This window comes from Cavia porcellus, unplaced genomic scaffold (assembly GCF_034190915.1).
Source record: "Cavia porcellus strain 051 isolate PalLab524CR breed Dunkin Hartley unplaced genomic scaffold, mCavPor4.1 scaffold_4, whole genome shotgun sequence".
NCBI classification, from domain to species: Eukaryota; Metazoa; Chordata; class Mammalia; order Rodentia; family Caviidae; genus Cavia; species Cavia porcellus.
In genome coordinates this window covers 87471387-87490801 of record NW_026947487.1, presented here as the reverse complement: position 1 = coordinate 87490801, position 19415 = coordinate 87471387, and the positions used below count along the sequence as shown (strand labels likewise).

Genomic DNA, 19415 nt, shown 5'->3' with positions numbered 1-19415 from the left:
TATAGGGTGGGTGTCTGCTACCCTAGGGTGTGGCATTTCTGAGCCAATTTACTTGAGCTTCTTTTATTCAAATTTACATAATCCCTACTTCTTTCATGATAGAAGTGAAACCTTTGCACATAGACCTTTGGGAAAATTCTTTCAAATCTTAGCATTGTAAATCTGTGCAATAGCTGATCTGGCTTAAACCAATTATTGAAGATGTTTTTGTAAAGTATTTTGTTTGCTTTTATTGAAAATCAGGATAGCTAGACCAGCACATACAGGAATGCAGATCTTTATTATGAAAGGATCATTTCTAATAAAGCCACGAGGAATTAGAAAAGAACTATATTCATTTATCAAGAGAAAGGACACTATGGTATTGAATGTGAACAAAGACACTATATTTTTCACAATTCTTGTAACCCATTCTGTTGTTTCCAACAAGAGTAAAGACAATTTTGTGTAATCCATGTGGGACTCCGGGACCCTGAAAAATGTAAGTCAGGTATCAAGATGAAGAAACTAATTACAAACTGGAGTATATAAAATGACGGATATCCTACAGGAGGCTGGAAAACCTGAGAATGTTAATGCAAGTGCTTTGGACAGAAAGCATCAGTAGTATGCTCTCTTCCTTAAAAACATATCAGAGCCATTCTAATTATAAGGTCAATGACAAAAAACTTCCAGGTTGATTACGTATTGCCACCCACTCTTGACCTTTGACCATTTTCATGTGTTTATTTAAAGGCAAGGCAGCAAGATGACTGACTGACTTTTGCATAAACATCTAAATTTGAGTAAATTTTTAAAAAGTGTGACTTTAAGTAAAAACGACGCCATACATTTAACCAAATGCATTATCCACAATTCCCTTTTTGGGACACTTTATTTTATGTACTGATTATTTGATGAAATAATTTAGATAGTGTTCTCTAAACAAGAGATTTTCTTCTTTTCCTTTTGTCAAGAGATTTTTGTATCTTTTTAAACAACTTTTTTTCTACTACAAGCTTAATTCTTAAAATGTTTTTTGTGAATTGGACACACAGGAGATGGAAAGCTCAGAGGACATTGTACTTACATTCCCCTTTCCTTCCTTCAATTCAAAAGAATGTCAGGGAGTCAGTGAGACACATAATCCCTGTCTGTAATGTCCTTGCTCACTGGTGACCATATTGAACAATGTGATAAATCTCAACTCGAGAAAATATTTTTTTTTCCTAGTAAAGGAATTAAAAATGTTTAAATTCCAAGTGCCCAGTTTTACCTTGAGCTTGAATTCTAGCTAAGATCCATTAAAGAAGTAGTAATAATATATTGTGGGAAGAAAGTATCATTGTTTACAAAATCTTCACAAGGAAGTTGTCACTTTACTTAACACCACCATGCTTATAGAGTTTTTTTTTTTTTTTTTTTTTTTTTTATTAAAAGAGATAGTAATAGTAGATTTCTTATAGAACAGAGATAGATACAGGGGTGAAAGTATCATGAACAATAGCATGATAGGTATTCACACAAGGAACTCAAAAACTTATATTTAGAAGAGCATGTAATCAAGTAGCCATCCTTTTTTTTTTTTTTTTTTTTTTTTTTTGAACCATTAATTGAACTCATGACCTAGCATTTGCCAGTCAGGCACTTACACCATTGAACCAAATCCCTGACACCCAGTAGCCATCCTTGAAACAGATTTTGTTTTAATCTAGACATGTGATTATCAAAGTACTAAATTGCTATTATTATTCAGAATACTGATTATTTTATTGCGACGCAATCGATTTGCAGACAATTTGTCCTGTTGCTTCTCTGAAAACAAGGTTTGCTTTGGTGGTTAAGAACTAGTAAATGGGGTTTATCACTGTTTTGAGGGATGATTGGCAAGAAGAAAGTCCAGAGCCTTCCTAATAAATGTTGAGGTGGGCACTGCCGGTAAGTAGAATTGCCCTCATCAGTCTCCTAACTGCCAACACATGACCACTCTCTGCGTATGTGTGTTACAGTTTTGTTTTGTTGCTCTGTTTCCCAGGCTGGTCCTTAACTCTTGAGCACCTGTGATTCTTCTTCCTCACATCCTGTGCAGCAGAAAGCAATCTCCCACCACCATACCTGGCTAGAGAGCCATCTTTCTGTTTGGCAATGATATATCCATGTGAACAAAATGCCATAAATAAGACAGACAATGCAGCTTGCAAAGGTGTTCGGCAAGAGCTCTAACTCTCTGCCAAGACAAAGTTTCAAGAATCAAATTTTTTTCCATCGTCAGACTTTCTTCTGGAGCTTTCTTAGGTCAGGTGCTACTGAATAGTATCCTTCACACAGGACAGGTCGAGAAGTATTGTAGACTTCAGAGAGATGATAACAAAGTATGACATCTATCACACATGTCAACTGCTAAATGAGCTACTGAAATTTGTAGCATATTGAAACTTTAAGTTTAGATAAGTAAATTTTTGGAAGAGAAGAGGTCCTGCTTCTTTTAATAACCGCTTTCTTAGTGCAGACCTGACAAAATAATGCCAAAACCTAAAATTTAAAACAAACAAGAAAACCAAATCTTGAGTGAATCATAAAAATTAGAATGATATGTGAATGTCCCAGTGCTGATTCACTCCATGGGAGCTGAAATGAAAATTTAGTTTGTTGTGTCTTGCAGACAAAAGTGGGCAAGGCAGTCAGCTTCACTTGAATCTGTTCATTCTGTTGTCTTTTTTTTTTTTTAACGTATTTTTCTTTGAAGAATGAAAATCTTTTAAATCTGGATAAACAATATAAGAATGTCAGTTTCAGGTCATTTGCTGCTGTCCTCACAGTGTACCAGTGTACACTGAAGTGTACGAAGTCTTGAGATAGAGTTGACTATCGTGTACATAAAACATCACTAATGTAAGCCTGGTGATATGTGTTTGTAAACCCAGCACTCGGTAGGCTGAGACAGGAGAACTGGTGCAAGTTCCAGGCCACATCATGCTGTATAGCAAGATTGTGTCTCAAGAAACAACAAAAATAAAGCCAAATTGGATGAAGATATTAGCAAGTGGTAAGAAAATGTTCAAATAGGAAGTAGAGCAAAAAGGGAAAAAAGAGAAAAGCAGGAAGACAAAGCAGAAAAAAGAGAATAGAAGGAAAAAATGGAAACAAAGGGAAGGGAAGGAAGGTTGAAAGTAAGGATGGGAAAAGAAAGAATGAAGATGTGTATTAGTACAGGTACAAATTCCTTATAATAAATATGATCTTATGTCTATCAACAGAATATCAATAAAATTAAAAAGTAAACAAAGAAAATATAACTAATGCAAACTGGAATGAATTATATACGTAAACACACAATTGATTTCAAAGACTTATTACAACAACAAATCAAAAAATGTCAAATACCTCAATAATTCTACATTAATTGTATGCAAGCATGGTAATATCTATAATATAATGGATTTGATAAACTAATCTGTTAAAAGTAATTTAACATGCATCCTTTTCCACATTAAATATAAATATAAGGAATTTGAAATTATTTGAATACATTTTCAGCATTACACATGTTTTGCTATTGAAAAACTTTAGAATTAAAATATTAATAGTAAAATTAAAAACCTGTTTTACATTTAGTATTTTTTTCCTTTCAAAAGTCATTTTATAATAAAGATTAATGAAGAAGAACTCTAACATTTATGCAGAAATATCGAATATTTTCTATCTTCACATCTGCCAAAGGGTAAACTGGCTATACTTTAGAGATTTAAGGTTATAATGTTTGTAATACATTTTCCAACTAGTTCTTCTGCTTCAAAAGGATAGCATGAAGTGAAAATCACATTTCTACGATTTTAACTTTTTACCATGTTCTTGTAATAAAAAGTAGATCATTAATTGGGTTTTTAATTACTTTCATTAAAAAAGCTCCTTGACCTTCCCTGACCTTCACAGTGCTCATTACTGTGTTTTAAAGCCTCAAGCCTGAGAACATTAACTATGAGGCCAAAGCAGCCACCAGAGAGTTTATAATTCCAGAAAATTACAATGGCTGTGATAAGGTAAATCATGATATTTCTGTATGATAATTCCTAAGTATTGTGTTTATATTGTTTATAAAGATCAGGAATATAAGACAATAAATTTGCCTTTAGCGTGCTCTTAAATCTTAACCAAAAACCCTTAATTTAATTTATATTTAATTAATAGAAGATACTTCTCAATCATTAAAAAAAATTACCTTGCACATATCAATGATAATAAAAGGAAAAAATCCATGATTCCTTCATCTAATGACATAGTAATAAACGATTTATAATATGTATCTAAGTGTGAGCATCTCTACATTTTAATATAAAATAACTAATAGGTTTATAAACCCTTCAATAGCATCAATGTGTGATGTGAATCAATTATATGAAATATGAAATATGATTATACCATTTATATACCATTATACCAATGAAATATGATTATACCATTTAATGGATGAGGAGGTCATAATTAAATACTTTTTAAAAATTTTTATTTATTTGTTTGCTTATTTTGTGGTACTGGGCAATGGATCTAGGTATTGCATACTGAGATACATCTTCAGTCTTTTTAAAGTTTTAACTTTGAGAAACGACTTGCTAAGTCCCTAAATTGCACAGGCTTTGTTTGAATTTTCAATCTTCCTTCTTTGCCATTCTAGCGTCCTTGGATTGTGAGTTTGCTACCATGACTGGTTTATTTTATTTTAATGCCTGGAAAATGAGATTGCAAAGTTTAAGTGACTTACTTAAGGTCATGTAAATGTATGTCTGAAACTAAAGTTTTTTATTCCAATAATTTTGAGAGGAGTCCAATACTCCATTGTATTTATTATGAGAGGCTATAATCAAATTTGACCCTATTTTTGTCAGGCAAGTAGTAATTTAGGGCTGCTTAATAGTTCACCCAATACATAAAAATTATGGGAGGCAATTATGTATGTCTATGTAAATGAACTTGTGCAGGTATGTCAATGAAATAATTGGATTCTTGCCTTTTGACATGAACAGATTTCAATAATTCAACACTATTTATCAACAATGTATTTAACTGAATCACAGAAGAATATTGCATGGATGTAGAGGATGATTAGGAAACAATTTTCCTTTTTTAGCTATTCATTTCTTGCATGAAGGAATATTTTGAAAGTATATATTGTATTCCCTTGAAACATATAACCACTATGTGGGAGAGAGGGAAAGACAGAGAATGTAGTCAGTCGTATTTATGTGATATGGAACAACAGGAAAAAAATGAAATGTTCTTTAAGTCCATATCTAATTTCACCTAATTCATTTTGGGCATTAAGTGACTACATTTCAGATTCACAGTTTTACACCTGATTAGTGGCAGACAGAGACTTTTTATCCATTAGTCATTGAAGAGAATTCAGAAGTATATAAGCAATTCTCTCTCCAAGGAAATCTTTGCAGGGAGCAGTTTTAATGTTTCAGAATGTGTGTCATAGCTACAAACAGATTGTTAGAAAATGCATAATGCACTTGAGTGAAGAATAATTTACTTTATCACCTCCAGTGATCCATTTTTATAACTATCAAACCAATATATCAAAGGCCAACAAAGCATATAATGATCACCCAGAAAGTCAAACACACACAAACACACACATATACACATAAACAGTGGTGATGGTATACAGTACTGGGTAGCAGATGATCCCTAAAAATTGTCAATGTACTTTCAGTGGGTCTAGCAGCCTTTTAATTCAGAGAATTAAAATTATACACACATACTTTGTAACCATGAATAATTCATTCCCTGCACATCAATGAAATAATTATTGAATATTTTTGTTCTTCACTTTCTATTTCAATAAAATTGCTCCTGTTGTGGCACTGTCATGTGCTTGAACTTTCTGAACATTTCAAATTAAAGTGATCTTTAGCGGAATGAAAGAAGCTCGGTGGACTGAAAACCTAGAAGCTCCATTTCATTTTTATAAAACCATTTCAGGACTAAATATTTTAAAAATATGTATACCACTAGCTGTGCAATATGTATTGCATGTTTAATCTTAACTAGGTATTTTTAGTGCTAAATAGATATTTTTATATAGCATATACTAGGAGATAATATACATACACATTCATTCATATGTATGCTCTAATATGTGAAGGTAAAATTCATTTTTAAATAAAGTAATATTTAAAAGATGACTGGTTTGCTATATACGAAAAATTTGCAATTGGTAATATATTTTATAGGTTAAAAGCACTTTAATCTATGAATAATTTCAAAATATAAACCACACTGAATTTGAAAACATTGCTCAAAAATTTTTCACTAGATTGTGAAAGTTTTTGTTTACTAAAAATAAAACACGCGAGCTGATGGCACTCAGTTTAAAAACAATTTTTGATCAGTAATTTTAAGGTCATATCAACAACGCACTTCAATTCAAGTATATAAAATATTTTTAACAATTTCCCATATGATATAGCCAAAATTTCACAGTTAATAGAATATCAGTATCCTCATTTATAAGAATTTTGATATAGTTTTTGAAAAGTGAAGCTTTATCCACACAAGCAATAAAGAATATGTCATATTCTAGAATTAAAACTCAGGTTACAAACAAAATTGAATCTTGTGTCTTGAATGATTTGTATGAATGAGAAACAGTACCAAACCCTAAGAAAATTATTTTACTGTTTCAAACAGGTATGAGCAGATACACTCACTAGTTTCCTCTCTTTCTGTCTCTTTCCACCAAAAACATACATGTGTACTATTTCTGTTTATGTGTGCTATATTGAGTATACACCATGAAGAAATTATAAAGCATCATTGGAAAAGTATAAAATAAATATATCTAGAAACAGCTCTGTGAAGTTACATTCCAAACATGTAAGATAAGTCTAAATTAAGGAGAAATTTCTATAAAGTGCAAATTTCTATAACATGCAAATCCCAGTTTATTTAAGATTCACCTATGTGTGCTATTTCAAGCATTGCAGAGGTTCAGCATTTGGAAATTCTTAAAAGTTCTTATAAGTCAATTTGATTTTAGTAGGATCACAAGTAATAGTGAACATTACTATTGACATATATGGCTCTTTAGAATTTTCAGGTTTAGTATGAAGGCAAAAATCCAGAATTTACAAAGCAAGATGAAAATTCCTATAGTAGAATAATTTTCTACTTATAAAATACTACAATCATCTTATGATTTATATAAGCCACTGTTAATTTTCTAAGCATATGAAATAAGCTCTCCTTCGGGTTATTTGTCAGCTAGTTAGGGAAACTAATCAATTTCATCTGAATCTCTGAGTGCTATAAATTTACTAGGTTGGACTATCTATGTTCCTGGTTCCACTCTGATCTTATTTCACACAGCCATTAATACTATAGAGTCACGATCTTTTTTTCCTTACCAATAAGTTAATATTTTCATGATAGGACTCTCTGGGGGAAGGTCATATGGGTGTCTTTTATCAGTCTCTAATATTTCTTAACTGTGTTGCATCTCTGGTTAAAGAACTTTTTTTTTTTTTCTCCACTCATAAGTGACAATTTAGGTCAGGTTATGAAAAGTGATACCTTTGTCAACAGCAACCCTCCCCTGTATTTTTATTTCTGCCACTATTTTGAAGAATTCCAGAACACATGGAGAGGCTACATGTAGTTGACCTTTCTACAGACTTAGCTAAGGTCCAAATAAACAACCAGTATGAATTGTTAGACGTGTCTGTGAACAAAGTTTGAGACAATACCAATCTGAAAATGTGGAATTACAAACCAAACCCTGAACCTCATAGCTAAAGTACAGACCCTGAGAATCAGAATGCAATGATGTCTGCTACACCCCAATGGAATTCTAGATCTATATAATCTGAATCAAGGAATGTAATACATAGATGACCTTTACCATCAAGTTTTGCAGTACATTATTCTTACATTAATAGAAAATCCAAGAAAAGAGGAATAAAGTGGACGATAATAGTTAATAAGGAAAGGGAAGAATTATGTTTTCTGAGCTAGGGACATATGTATGTCTTGATGCTGCAATATGCTATGAGACTATCTTACACAGAGTTGGGGGCTATGATAAATTTGGGTTGGACAGAAGTTTGGAATGTTAACTGTGAGTACATGTCTGAATGTCCCAGGTAGCTCCATTGATACTTCTAATAAAAATTAATCATTTTCTATATAGAAAACAAGCACCTTCCATGAGTTGATACCTATATGAATAAATAATTAAAGAAGAAGAAATAAATTTTTCATGAAAATCAACTACAACTACTTTACATACATATTGAGCCCTCAAATAGCTAAAACTTCTTTCTGCCCACCCTAAGTGTGAGAGCAGCATACTGATCTCCTTGTAGATAATGTACTAAAAGAGGAAAAATGAAAGACTAGTTGCAGTCTAAAACAACCAGCCTATCAGTTACCACATCAATATCATGTACCTATTATATAAAGTGGTAAGAATGTTCTTTATCTCTGTGGACTTGCTTCTTGACAGTCGTAACTCCAATCAGAGGATTACAAAACCATGAGACAAAAGTTCCTTGAAAACTGTATAAAATACCTAATCAGAGCAATTCAAAATTATCAAGATTCTCATAAAGAAAAAGTAAGAAACTGTCACATCTGCTAAAACCTCAAGAAAAATAAGGATCAAACATAAGCAAGTATATTGGATGAAATACTAATAAAAAAGGAAATGACAGTAGTAAAAACTAAGGAAATATTAATGAAGTATGAACTTAAATTAATAACTTTGATAGTCCATTAACTCTGACATATGTGCCATAACAATGATAGATAATGTTTAAGCTTTCCATCACCGAAATAAAATACCTGACTCAATTAACTTAGAAAAGAATTATTTTGGATCATGATTTTGAAGACTTCAATTCAAGAACAAGTACTGCTTGTCTTTGGGCCCGATGAAGACAGTATACCCTGGCAGGAATATATGGCAAAGTAAATCACAAGTGATGATGCAGGACATAGAACAAAGGACAAAATCTGTGTTCCAACACCTCTTTCAAAATATGACCCCAATGACCTCTAACTCTTGTGGTAATCTCATCCAAACCAAGCCACGGTAGGAGGGAAACTAGGGGGTAAGGTATATGTAAAGCCACTATACTTTGCTACCTTTTATAAAATTATAAAGTGACTTGAAATTAAATTTTACTTTCAAAAAATTAGTCAGGTATTCCCAGAGTGAATTAATTCCGGTTATTATTTATCTGTGATCATTCTGAGATCTGAAGTAAGAATTGAACTTTGGTTCTAACTATGCCCACATCCTCAGTCTGAGAAGCATGGAAAAAGTCAGGAGATGGATTTTTGGCTTAAGTAACTGTGGAGTTTGGAGAAAGGGACACACAATCCACATGATCATTACATTCTTCAGCTCTTCCAATACTGGGATATTCTGTCTGAATCCCACAACTTCAGCGATGATAGCTGTGTTTTGTCACATGCTTTCAAATGTGCAAATACGTGGTCATCTGGCCCAAAGCAGAGGTATCACGGTAAAAGAGCACTGAATAGGAAAACTTCTCGACTTGTGATGCCCAGAAGCAGAGTGGCATGGACAAAAGCCAGAATGGAATGGATAAGGGATGAACTAAGGTCCCCAGGATCACTTCCTCCAACTGTGCCCAACCATGAAATGGTCCATCCTGCTATGAACTCATCAATGCGTTAATCACTTGTGCTCTCACATTGCAAGCCACCTCCAGGAGGGCATTAATGCAGTGAGATTAATAAGCAAAACTAAGCAGCATGTCATACACTCCTAGTTTTCCGTTGTTATTTGGTAGATAACCTTTAGTACAAGAAGTGTAGTAGTAAATGAAGTTTCATTATATTGTTAGGAAAATATGTTGCTGTGAGAATCCACTATAGAAGAAATGTGGTTCATTAAAATAGATTCCCTTGAGAACATGGTAAAAGAGAGTAATCTAAGGAACTATAGGGCTAACTTGATTATGTGGGGTGAGGTTTGGGGTGAGAATCTTCCTAGACAGTGAACAGAGCTTGTGAAAATGTACTGTTGCAAGAAGAACCAAAAAAGAAAATAGAATTAATGGTTGAAGAAAAACAAAAAATGAAGAGGGATCTTAGAACTAGATGCATCTAGGTAAAAGACCACTCAGACCAGGCAGGTTAGTAAGGCTCTCAAAGTGTCTGCACTTTGGGAGATTGGCAGCTTCTGCTGTAGCCACCAAGTGGTTGATCCAGGGTTTAAGGTAGATTTGATGGCCCAGTCTCAATTTTTTCTAGAAAAGAATCTGGTCTCATTACTGATGCCATCATCTCCATAAGGTGGCCTCTGATTTGTTTATAATCTATGTGAGAAGATTTAAGGGCTAATAGTAGCAATAAACAAGGTTTGGGAGGTAAAAGTAATTAAAATTATTTTCTTTTAACTACTTTCCACTTCCCTTGTTGCTGGAATGTAATGTTTAATACACACACAACTTAAAGACGGAAATATTTTTCCCCCCCTATGGTTCACTGTTTCTAAAGGTTGCTATCTAGAGTTGACTGGCTCCAAGGCAGTGCAGCATAGCAGAGGGGCTTGGCAAACAAATTGTTCATGTCTTAGCCCTGGAAAAGAGTGGGAAGGGAGGCAGAGGGGAAAGGAAGGCAAAAAGGAAGGACAGGGGAAAGGGAAGAAAGGGAAGGTGAAGAAGATGAGAGAGATCCTGACAGGAGAGTTACACCTTCTAGGCCATGCCTCCAGTGACCCACCGGATCAGATCAGGCTTCACCTACCCACATCACATTTAGCCATAAACCTGTCGGAGAAAACCTACAGATGAATACCCTACCTCCATGTTCCAATCATCTTCCCAAATCTCCAAGTAGGAGGCTTTTGGGGGACATCTAGAGATAACCCTTAACACACTTGTTACTGAAACAGGAACACACTGGGACTGGCTGTCTCACTATTTGCCCATTTGCAGAATGAGAATCTCTCTTTGGGTGTTAAAGGCTGAGAAGTGACATTTGCATGAATTCTGATTATAAAGCCTGTCCTGACAGATGCAAAGTGGGTTTGTGCAATTGTCAGGAGGGAGCTTCTGAAGAGGGGAACTGATGGGAATGAGCTAGGAGAATAATCAGAGCAGAAGGAGGGTTAGCAAAGGGCTGAACATGCTCTGCAAAGCTCAAGTCACTGCCTCTGAGAGTTGAAACTTCTACATAAAGGAGTTTTGCATATTGATTTCCTCATTCCTCTGCCTAGTGGCCTGGATTGCTAATTATGGCTTGGTGTCCTAGTCTCAAGGGAGTCATATGCCAAAGATTCAAACTGCAAATTTTCCTTCATCCCATCACCTACACCACACACACCTGCACAATGAGATTTTAAAATATATTTGCTATTTTATTAGACTTTTATTTTTGTTTATTCATTTCTAAGATTCTGTAATGAAATTTTTATCCGAGTCCAATCTTTATGGTAAGGATTGTAGTAAATTTGGTGAATAGTCATCTCAGGTATACACACGCACATGTTTCTGGTATTCTGAATGTTTTATGTAATAGGAACAAAACACTCTGACATTTCCCTTTATGCTCAGTAATATATGGGATATTTATTCATATTGACTCATTAAATTGCTAATAACATTTGTATTTTATGAGTTTACAGTGACTCAATTACAAATTTATTGATAAAGAACATAGAAGCTGCATGTCATTTTTCTATTTAATGCTTTTTCAGAACTTCAGTTCTTATGTTTGTATCTCCTTAGTAGCCACATTTATTAAATGCATGAATATCATATTTCCAGCTTTTTATTTAAATCATCTTATATAGTTGACAGTAGTTTTTCTTTTAGAAACACAATAACATGGTGCTGCTGGATTTTCAAATGTCCTATCTGATCTTTTCTAGCTCTAATTAATGATACTATTCTTATGGAATATTAGTAGAACTATGTCAATTTTAAATTGCTTGTATTTTTTGGGCTTAGTAAATATTCTAGAAATATATATTTGTCATTTCTTATTTTCACTTTTTTTCTTTATTATCTTCTATTAACTTCAGATTTTTAGTGTTATTTTCATCATTTCCAGTGATAGTTTTAAATGTAATATTTAATTTCATATTACTTAGTAAATATCTCCTTTAACATGCACAAAATTGTAAACTTTCTGAACAGACAGATATTTAGAATTTCTAATCAGAATCAAGTAAGTTATACAATTTAGCATATTTTTATAGCCAAAAAATTTCTAGCTTCTTGTATGGAACTTTAATTTTTCATAAAAGTTTTAGTCCATTTAGTTCTGATTAGCTTTTCCAATCTTCACCCACTTCCTCCTGAATTTTTGTTGCATTCTTATTCAAGTGCAACATTTAAATGTTGCTTTATTTTTCAAGTCCCTGGATGGACCACTTGTACTTAATCTGAAAGTGCAATGAAAGATAAAATAAACTGGAACTTAATATCGCTTCCTCAATTCTCTGGCGATAATATTTACTGTTGATACTACTGTCAGTCCACTTTACTTGGTGATTATCTGTAATTTATTTACTATAGATCTTAGGTTTTATTTCGAATCTAAAATCAGTAAGGTCTGTGTTGAATAGTTCTTTTTTGATCCTACTTTTATTCTTTTTAAAATTTGTCATTCTGTTTTTTGAAAGGGTTGCTATAGAACTGTGGAGGGGAGGAAGAGGAAGAGGACTGGTGGCGGCTGAAAAGATAAGAAGTATAAAATATAAGTAACCTTTATTTTGGGAATGCGGGGAGAGACACCCCCGAACGCCTGGGGGGTGGCATCTCCACCCCAGGCCGGCGATCCCTCCGTGGAACACGTGGAGTGAGGCACATAAGTAGCCTCAGCCTGGGGTAGAACCCAAGGGGGCATTAGGGATGCACAGGTAGCCCATTGGTCTTAGTTTGGTGCCAGAGGTAATTCCTAAGGGTGGGGGGAGATAGGAGCTCCTTGGCTTTATGGGCTACAGTATCCGGTCTGGGCCAGCAACCCTTTCACTTTTTAACCTTTTTTATTTATCCTATTTGGGATTCTGTGAAGCACTTTAAGCTAAAAAACAATATCTTCCATCAATTATAGAAACAGCAATTTAAATTCTACTTTAAATGCCTTTCCCTATTCTCCTCTCATTTTTTCTGTTTCTGAAAAACCTGCCAGGAAAGATTCAGAATTTTCAGTTTGTCTTCTATTATTCTTAACTTTGTGCTTTAAAAATAGTTCTTTCTCTTATTAGGTTAAGTTCTGAATGAATTATTCAGTAACCTCTTTAAAATATTTAATTTTCAAAAAAATTTAATTCTCCCTAAGTATTTTACTGTTACTGATATACACAAACTAATAATCAATTAGGTATATAGTTTTATATGTTAAATGGAATATATATATATATATATATATATATATATATGATACAGTATTTCTCAGATTTCATAGAATTCTAACATTTCTATGATTCCTCCTTTGTCTCTCTCCCTGTTTCATTTTGTCCTTTATTTTATATGCAGCAACTAAGTCTTTTAGAGAGTATCACCATTAATCTAGTTGAACACATTTTATTCATCCTTTTTTTCTGAATCTCTAGTAAGGCACTACGTTTCTCAGAGTTTGAAAAAGAGTCCCCTAATTTTTAAAAGTCATTTCTATGTATAGATTATTTCAAAGGAAGGCAGACCATTCCACTAACAGACTCATCTACTTGATGAACTATTCTTAATTTCATCTACTTATTTTTACAGCATCCTGCCTAATTAGATACAGAGATTACCCATAAAAATTAAGATATAAGTGACAGAAACATGCCGTTAATCAGCTTGGTTCCTTTCTATTAAAATCTCCTCATAGTTGTATAACTGTGAGCAAACAAGCTACTGTCTCTTAGGTTCATTAGTAAAATGATGGAAATAAAAATGTCTTTCTTACTAAAATTTTTATGTGAACTAAAGATGACTTTCAAAATGTTCCTAAGATAAACACATATAGAGCTAGTTCCCTTGTTTTCACAGTTATTCTCATTTTCAATTAAAAACTGTATTCAAGGCTAAGGAAAAAGAATATATAGAAATGAGATCACTGACCTAAATCAAGATCATACGTACCATGTTTCTTGAGATTGCTGCCAAATTCTATTATTTCAGTTATTCTTCATTTATCATCCAAGAAGGATGAACATAAATATCTTGGTGTACACTTCACATATGCATTTGTGTAGAGGGGAAGAAGAAAAAAGAGGATGGATATAGTGAGGCTTTCAGCCATATGTAGTGAGAAAAAATTTTATTTTGATACACTTTTTTCATTATCTTTCTGAAATTTACACACATGATAGATAAGGTGAAACTTTGATTCAGTGGTTCAATTCATAGATAGTTTTTCAGTATCTTTTCCATTCTATATATTTTTTTTTAAATACTGGGGATACAGACACAGTCTAAACCATTTGTTATCATAAATATAAAATATATTTTCACTTCTAATTATTTTTTAGTATTCCCCTGCAGAGGGAAATCCCCAGGGCTCTCATTGTAATAATAATGTTAAATAGTAGTCTGTTCTTGCTAAATCAGACAGTATACCAGGTTTAGGTAAAATCCATAAGAGCATATGGTCCATCTAAAGTCTTACATAATCTCCTTCAACTCTTTCAAGGTCATTTCACATGCAAAGTTGAACATATCCTTTTGAAACAAACTGGAGCATTGTAAGGATATAAGTGATAGCTATGGAATGGAAGAAGATATCATGGAACAAGCTAAATTTATCCTCAGTGAAAGTGGGCTTAATTGTTATAGCAAAGCAGTTTTCAAAATCTTGGAAAGACAGTAAAATAGAACAAATCCATGATTCCGTATCATATGAAATTAACACGCTAGTATCAATACTTTAAGAATAATGTTCAAAATATTAGCTTAAGACAGGGGTTTTTCTAGTGTTGTTCCTAGACCAGAAAGAAGATCAACAAAAACATTCGTGAAGCAGGCACTTACAATGCTAAGCTAAATATTGGTCCTTTTTTATATTTATTTATTTATTTATTTATTTATTTATTTATTTTTGGTACCATGACTAGGAACTTACCACTGCGCATTTGCAAGGCAGGAACTTATGCCACCGAGCTAAATCCCCTTGCGCAACTTGTTATATCTTTAATGTCCCTCTTCTGTTTGACTTCAGTACTTCCTAGAGTTACTTATCTCTCCTGAGTTCCCTACATGTTTTCACTTATCAGTAATAGATATTCACCTGTTTACCTGCTCTAAAAAAGCAAACAGGTAAATGATCATTTTTAATCATTGCCTCAAGCCTCTAAAACAAAAAGCAAACAAACAAACTTAGAAGAAACTTAGGGTAAAATTTCCAGGATAAATTTGTAAGTTACTTACCTGGTTTGTTTCTCAGTCATGTCACAAGCTCTACTACAGAATAAGGAAGTATGTATTTCTCCACCAGAATGTTGAGTAAAAGCTGAAAATAAATTAGGAACTCACTCTTTTTGAGTTTTAAAGTGGAGGAAAGAGAAATAGTCTTTATACAAGGCACATAATTCATACAGAAAGTTATTCAGCAAGTAGCAAATGTATGCTCCTAGATAATGACTAACATGCATTAACCAATGCCACTATTTTGGATCTTTAAGAATTAGACATTTAGGCCAACAGTTGAGATCTAGTAGTTTATTTGGGGAATGATCTTAGATACACCTATGAGAATGTAAATGATATACAAAGATAGAAAGCGAGCAAACTGCATGAATGAGATGTTAACTGCTGTCACAACTGAATTCAGCAGAATTTCTGCGAAAATTTTGGAAAGAAGTTACCACAACAAACTTGAACGAGATGGAGTATTTAGCCACTAATTGATAATTTCATTACTTAACTCCAGGCCTGTTAACTTTCTGGAGACAGAGAAAAACTTCAGCACAAAATCCTCCTATTAATGAATAGCAAAGGTAAAATGTATTTAATTCAATTTAACGTCTGTTACATGTGTGCATTATAAGTAATAAACCATGCTTATTGTACTATTTATTTATTTATTTAAACTTTTTTTATTCATTTTTTTGGCTGTTCTGGAGATTAAACTCAGGACCTTTAACTAAGCTGTATGCTTATCTTATGCTTATATATATATATATATATGCTTATGCTTGTATATCGTATGCTTATATATATGCATATATATATGCATATATAATTTCATATGTATTTTAATTCTATGTATATATATACATATATACATATACATATATACATATATACATATATACATATATACATATATACATATATACATATATATGGAGAGAGAGAGAGAGAGAGAGAGAGAGATTGAGACTGGGTCTTGCTAAGTCAGTGATTTTTCCAGGCTGGCAAATCTGTGAATCTCTTGCCTAACCCTCCAAGCATTCTGGAATTAAAAGCAGGCATCTCTCTGTGCCTGTCTTCTAATGGATCCTTCTCAGTAGCCTCAGATGTTAAATGCTATATTTGTAGAATTTTTATTTCTCCTTTAACATTGAAGAAATTAGTAAAAGGAAGCTTAATAATTGCCCAATATGATGTGGACAAGAAACAGTAGAAATGACACAGCATTGTGGAGTATGAGTTCATACATTCAAAAGCCACTTGGGAAGTGTTAATCTAATATCAGTGAATTTTCTGAAATAGTGACTCTTTTTATTTCATATAAATATGTTTCCAATAACTTGTTATTTTTCCCAAAGCCCTTACCTAATTAACAGGACCTCCACCATGCTTACTATGTATTGTCTTCTCTGGACAGCCAATTGTATTGCCTTGAAATATTCACTTTTGTGTGTTTTTTCCATTTACTTGATTCCTTCTAAGGATTTTTCCATTTTTAAAAAATATTTACACTATTTTTATTGGCTTCCATGTACCAAGAATTCAACTATTATTTTAGACTTTTTTGTCCTAAGCACTACCTATGCTGAGCCCATCTGTTTTCAGATAAAACTGATGTTTTTTTTTTGTTTGTTGTTGTTGTTGTTTTTTTTTTTTTTTCCTTTCAGTGGAAAGAATCAAGCAGCATACCTTCTATGGAACAGGTACATGGGAGCATATGCATAATACACCTGGGAAAGGAAAAGCAAGAGAGCAAGGTGGAAGGAAGGAAGGAAGGAAAGAAGGAAGGAAGGAAGGAAGGAAGGGAGGGAGCATGAAGAAAGAGGAAGAAGAAAAAGAGAAAAAAGAAAGGGGAAAGAGAAGGAAAAAAGGAAAAACGACTGCTTCCTGGATATTGCTGCTGTTTAAATCCAACAATAAATATTTTAATGTGTTTCTGTCTCAAATTTTCTATCTTCTCTTTGACCATGAATTATATCTCATCAGAAATACATGATTATATAGATTATTGAAATAACAAATCCATACTTCCAAGCAATAGACTGACTCAGTTAAAATGTAATCAAGGCAATGACATGATTAGAAATATCATAAACATCTTCGCAGATGTTGTAGTGAACAGTCTTGTCCTGCTGAAAAGCTTCACCTAAATATTCTGATAGCCACGCCATCGGGGTCAATGGTGCAGCGTGTTCATGACCTTGGTTTTCAATGTCTCTATTATATTTCTAACAGAATATCATTTCTTATTAAACATTGGGACAATTTCACTTTTCATCTAGAGAGACTTTAAACTCTTAAATGTAAAGTACTATATTTCTCACTAAACATGGATGAGAGTACAATTTTCTCACATTTTTCATTCAATTTTTTTAGTTCATATCTTACAAATAAATGTTTACTTTGATTCAGAACTTTAGAAATAATAGTTTAAAGCATACTTATTTAAAGCTTTAGTAATTTAAGGCATTAGTTTTTTGTTTGTTTGTTTTTTGTATTCTGTATTTATGTGACCCTGGAAAATGTCCTCAAGTTTTTTGGGTTTTTTTACAATAACATAGTAGACCGACATTAATTATATAATGCAGCACATTTTAACTTTCCAAATAATTAGAATTAAACATTTAATTATATAAAATAAACTAGTATAATCTATTACATCAAAAAACTAAATAACAGTATTTGCTTGTTTATAACAATAGATACAAAACATTAACAAAAACCTAACACCAATTCAAAAGGAAAACTCTTTGTAAACTAGGGATAGAAACAAGCTTTTCATCTTGATAAAGAAACTCTCTAGTTAAAATTACATTCAAGGAAGGGAAGCTAAATAATATCTCACATAAATCAGGAAGAAACAAGGCCAGGATGTGACCTTTTATTACTGGTTTACATTGTCCAGAAAGTCCTGGCCAATGCTGTAAGAAAAGCAAATTAAAGATATACAAATTGGTAAGGAAAGAAAATAAATTATTTTGTTCAGATGTGTAAGAAATGCAAGTAAATTAATGAAAAACTCCTAGAATAAACAATTATAAATAATTTTCAGGGTATAATTTTAATAGAATTTTGCTTTCTTAAATACTGACAATGAACAAGTGGCATTAAAATTTGAACATAATATGCTTTACATCAGCCCTTCCAAAATTTAAATTCTTATGTATAAACTTCTCAAAACATCAATGAGATTTATATATAAGGTAAAGTAAAAACCTCTGATAAAACAAATTGAACCAGAAATTCCATGTTCATGAAAAGACAGCTCAATTACATTAAGCTAGCAGTTTTTCTTAATGTCATCTATTCAGTGCAACTTCAAATCAAAAATCTCAACAAGTTACTTTGTGGATGTTGTCAAGTTTAAAAGAAAATTATGTCATTATTTCATTACTTGTGCTAATTGAGCAGCATGAATAGTTTGCTTTTTGATGATTACTCGGATCAAATTCTATGTATTCTATGTATTCATCCGACTCTTCCTTGACTTCAGCCTTGGCTGTGGTGGCCACAACAGCAGGACAAGCAGTGGTGGTAGCAGTAAGAAGGGCAGCTGTCTCACACCCAGATGGCTCAGTCAGTAAGGCTGACCTTTTCAGCAAGTGGGAAGAAGTACTCAGTCTCCACAGATAGAGTCAGTACCTACTTGTTCCACTGATGATAGAATGGGACCAGCAGATAACTGCACTCAAAAAACAACAAAACAAAAATGAACTTAGAACCTGACAACACACACTTCGTACCAGTTAGTTCAAAATGGACCACAAGCCTCAATGTGCAAAAATAATTGTAAATAAAACAGCATGGAAAATTTAGATAGCCACTGACTTTGCCATAATATTTTGGTATAACACTAAATGCATTATCTGTGAAGAAAAATAATATTCCAATTTCAATAAAATCTAAATTTTTCACTTTTTAAAAGATGCTATTAAAAATAATAAAAAAGGGGGCTGGGGATTTAGCTCAGCGGCATAAGCGCCTGCCTTGAAAGCAGGCAGTCGTGAGTTCGATCCCTGGTACCGGTAAAAATGAAAAAGCAAAAAAAAAAAAAAAAAA

The 19415-nt window shown here is 33.0% G+C and overlaps 1 long non-coding RNA gene across 3 annotated transcripts in view; it reads right to left on the bottom strand.

Annotated features, from left to right (window-relative positions):
• Positions 1 to 19415, bottom strand: part of LOC106028138 (uncharacterized) — a 68978-nt gene that overhangs the window by 25148 nt on the left and 24415 nt on the right. The window contains exons 4-6 of one of the 3 annotated variants that reach the window (XR_010046994.1): positions 15372 to 15453; positions 14088 to 14178; positions 207 to 2743 (exon numbers count right to left, since the gene is read on the bottom strand). This is a non-coding gene — a long non-coding RNA (uncharacterized LOC106028138). Of the gene's footprint in view, positions 1 to 206; positions 14179 to 15371; positions 15454 to 19415 lie in introns of those variants that run through there. The other 2 variants (XR_010046993.1, XR_001201751.3) reach the window with 2 other exon arrangements.